General features: G+C 36.5%; 1 non-coding gene across 1 annotated transcript; it reads right to left on the bottom strand.

Annotated features, from left to right (window-relative positions):
• Positions 1–4,213: 4,213 nt before the first annotated feature.
• Positions 4,214–4,320, bottom strand: LOC121206573 (small nucleolar RNA R71). The gene has a single exon (XR_005901638.1). It is a non-coding gene; the product is annotated as a small nucleolar RNA R71 (small nucleolar RNA).
• Positions 4,321–4,545: the final 225 nt, after the last annotated feature.

Here is a 4,545-nt window from a genome sequence, read left to right as displayed (position 1 = left end):
CTCATCTAACTCGTTCAACTGCATCAACCTATTTTCACCTGCAAGTTTGGGGTCAAGTTTTAGAAATTTTATAGCCCAGAATGCCTTGTGTTCTTACTCAAATGGTAGATGAAAACTTTTCCCATAAACAAGTCTGTAAGGCGATGTTCCTATGAGAGTCTTAAAAGCAGTTCTATAAGCCCATAAAGCATCATCTACTTTCATCGCCCAATCCTTCCTGTTTAATTCTACTATCTTTTCTAGGATAGGTTTAAGCTCTCGGTTCGCTACTTCAACTTGGCCGCTAGTTTGAGGATGATAAGGGGTAGCTGTTCTATGATGAACTTACTGTTCTATGATGAACTTCGTATTTCTTAAGGGTCTTGTCAAATTGGGCATTACAAAAATGAGTACCCCTATCACTGATAATTTCTCTAGGTGTACCAAATCGAGAGAAAAGTTTCTTAAAGAATCGTACTACTACTCTAGCATCATTAGTAGGTAAAGCTTGGGCTTCAACCCATTTGGACATATAATCAACAGCTACTAAGATGTATTTATTCCCGAATGAACTAGGGAATGGACCCATGAAGTCGATACCCCAAACATCAAATATTTCATATGAGACCATATGTGTTTGAGGCATTTCATCACGTTTGGATATATTACCTGTCCTTTGACATTTGTCACAAAAAGTAACATACCTATTGGCGTCTTTGAATAGAGCGGGCCAATAAAAACCTACGGTCTTATTTCCACCGTAATGTCCTCCAGCCGGTCCTGAGTGGCAATGTCCCAATATTTTCAATGCTTCTGTCCTTGTAACGCATCTCCTAATGATTTGATCTGCACATTTACAGAAAAGAAAAGGATCTTCCCAGAAGTAGTTTTTCACATCAATGAAGAATCGCTTCTTTTGCTGATGTGTCAACCCTTTTTGGATAATGTTAGCGGCTAAAAAATTTGCAATATTTGCAAACCAAGGTACCTAAGAATCAGATATAGCAAAAAAAATTTCTTTAGGGAATGAATCATTAATTTCAATGTCATCTGGCTCTTTGGTACTTGAGTTTTCAAGCCTGGAAAGATGGTCAGCCGCGAGATTTTTAGCTCCTCTCTTATCCTTAATCTCCAAGTCAAATTCCTGCAATAATAAGATCCATCGAATGAGTCAAGGTTTTGCATCAGTTTTAGTTAAAAGGTGGCAAAAAGTGGAATGGTCAGTATAAACGACAACTTTAGAAAATATTAAATATGGCCTAAATTTATCGAATGCAAAAACCACAGCTAGCAGGTCTTTCTCCGTGGTGGTGTAGTTTTCTTGTGCGGCTGTCAAAGTTCTACTAGCATAATAGATAGGTTGAAAATGTTTATCTCTTCGCTGTCCCAAAACTGCACCTACTGTAAAATCACTCGCATCGCACATTAGTTCAAAAGGTGAACTCCAATCAGGTGCAATTATAATTGGAACTTTAGTCAGTTTATCCTTTAAAGTATTAAATGCTTCTAAACACTCCTGATCGAAATTAAAAGGCACATCTTTTTTTAGTAATTTTTTAGTCAAAGGCTTAGCTATTTTAGAAAAGTCTTTAATAAATCTTCTATAAAACCCAACATGTCCTAAAAAGCTTCTAATAGCCTTAACCAAATTAGGGGGAGGTAGTTTTTCAATGGTTTCAATTTTAGATTTATCAACCTCAATCCCTCTACTAGAAATTTTATGTCCTAACACAATACCTTTTTGAACCAAAAAGTGACGTTTTTCCCAGTTAAGCACAAGGTTCGTTTCCTCACATTTTATTAACATTCATTTTAAATTTTTGAGGCAAATATGAAAAGAGTTACCAAAAATCGAGAAATCATCCATAAATACCTCAATGATGTCTTCTACAAGTTCATCAAAAATGGTCATCATGCAGCGCTGAAAAGTAGCAGGAGCATTACATAATCCAAAAGGCATTCTATGATAAGCAAACGTATCGTATGAACATGTAAATGTCATCTTTTCTTGATCTTCAGGAGCTATTGGGATTTGTAAATAGCCAGTGAGCCAGTCTAAAAAGCAGTAGTACATGTGCCCCGACAATCTTTCCAACATTTGGTCAATGAATGGAAGGGGAAAGTGATCTTTTCTCGTGGCATTAATAAACCATAATTTATACATATTTTTATCCCATGCTTAGCACATTTATGGATGGTTTCTCCTTAGAATTGGTGAATTCGATGCTCCTAATCCTTAAATTTCATGTTTTATACTTAAGTGAGCATAGGAGAGTAAAAAGAGAAAGAAACGGGCTGAAAACAAAAAAAATGGACCAACGTAGGAAATCATCACGGCTTGGACTTCCTCACACAGGCATGTCACATGATTGTGTCTATTTGGTAGGATCGAAGCATGACTTACACGGGTAGACTACACGCTCAGGCCCATTTAACAGCCTTAACCGCGACCTTAAGTAATCGCACACGGGCGTGTCCCTGCTGAGCCCAAGTTTAGTCCAATTCAAAAATGGCCAATTTTGAGGGCTCTTAGGCATTCGAAAGCCTATTTAAACACCTGAGGAGGCACTTAGAAGGGGGACACAGAGTAGGAAGTAAGGAATTACTCAAGGAAAGCCAATTGATCCATCTCAAGAGTCAGATTCATCATCAAGGCTGAAGATCTCCCTTCAAGTTCCTTCAGGAGTTTTGGGTTTTCTTATGTTTTGTTATCTTTATGCTTTTGAGATGTTTTCTTTCATAAATATGAACTAAACCCCCTAAATATCTAAGGGGAATGAAACCTAAGACATATCTTGTTACTATTATCTGAATCGTATGATAAATATTTGACTTGTTCGTAATTATATGTTTTTAATTCTTGTTTTAATATTCCAGGATATTGATTCAAGTTAACGCTCTTATTTAGAGGAGGAATAGACCCTGTCTAAGAGTAAAATTTTCATAATTAAGCGAAGTTGATATCGCGCCTAGAGATAGGGTGACAACATTTTGCCGTATTAGGGTGAAACCTAATAAGGGAATCCATAGATCGAGTTAATACAATTCTAGGGTGTTAATTAGAAAGAGATTTCAATTATTCAACCTAGGGTTAGATGTTATTAGTCTCGACAGAGATAATAATATAACTTAGGGGTTTCTCCGGATCGAGTCAAATGAATAAATCGTCTGATTCAGAGTCAAATAACAAGTTAAGTTTAAGTGGATTTTTCCTTAGGTATTGTCTCAATCAATCAAATTTTCCCAAAAGTATTTTCCCAAGTTTTCTTTCTGCGCATTCTTAGTTAGTAATTAGTTTAGATAACCAAACCTCTTAATTTTTAGGCTAGATAATAAAAAGGAAGTAAATACTAGTACTCATAGTTCCTTTGGGTTCAAAAATTCGGTCTTGCTGAACTATACTACTATTCGATAGGTACACTTGCATTAATCGTGATAATAAGTTAGTCTCAAGAACGATTCATTTATAAATCTTTAAAACCTGTTACGAATATCACGCATCAAGTTTTTGGCGTCGTTGCCGAGGAACTAAGATATTAGGAAAACTCGATTTTTATTACTTTAGCCATTTACTTTATTTACAATTTAAGTTTTTATTTTATTTTATTTTCTAATTTTTCTCTTATTTTATTCTGACAGGATTTTCTAGTTTATGACTAGAAGAAACCCGTCAGGGTCATTACTTTTTGACGGTGAGATCGACCGCACAGTTAGCAAAAATCGACGAGAAATAAGGCGAAGCCTAAGATACACAGAGGACGAGCAAGAGGATGATACTTCAACCACAACCAAGGAGATGGCTGAAAACTAAGAAAATCCGCTATCTCCTGCGATTGCTACTGATCCAGTAAATCAGAATCCTGCTCCACGTACTATGTATGATTATGCTAAACCGTCTTTAACAGGAACTGAATCGAGCATAGTTAGGCCTGCTATTGCTTCAAATAATTTTGAGTTGAAACCTAACACAATTCAAATGATACAATAGTTTGTTCAGTTTGATGGTTTGCAGGACGAAGATCCCACTGCTTACTTGGTAAATTTCTTAGAGTTTTGCGACATTTTTAAAATCAATGGCGTCTCTGATGACGCCATTCGCCTTCGATTATTCCCTTTTTTATTAAGGAATAAGGCTAAACAATGGTTGAACTCGTTACCACGAGGGTCAATCACTACTTGGGAACAAATGACCGAAAAGTTTTTATTAAAATATTTTTCATCGGCTAAAATAAACAAATTACGTAATGATATCTCTTCTTTTTTGCTGATGGATTTAGAAACACTCTACGATGCATGAGGGAGATACAAGGACCTTTTGAGAAGGTGCCCTCACCATGGGTTACCGCTTTGGCTACAGGTTCAAACATTTCATAACGGCCTGAATCCTTTGAGTCAGTAGATGATTGATGTAGCCGCAGGTGGAACTATCAATAATAAGACACCTGAGGCGGCTTACGAATTTATTGAGGAGATGTCACTAAATAACTATCAATGGCAAGTTATGAGGACAAAGCCGACGAAGGCATCCGGTGTTTTCAACCTCGATGCGGTTACTAAGATATCTAA

Source organism: Gossypium hirsutum, chromosome A01 (genome assembly GCF_007990345.1).
Source record: "Gossypium hirsutum isolate 1008001.06 chromosome A01, Gossypium_hirsutum_v2.1, whole genome shotgun sequence".
NCBI lineage: Eukaryota > Viridiplantae > Streptophyta > Magnoliopsida > Malvales > Malvaceae > Gossypium > Gossypium hirsutum.
Note: the sequence above shows the minus strand (reverse complement) of the source record. Positions and strands in the feature narration are given on the sequence as shown.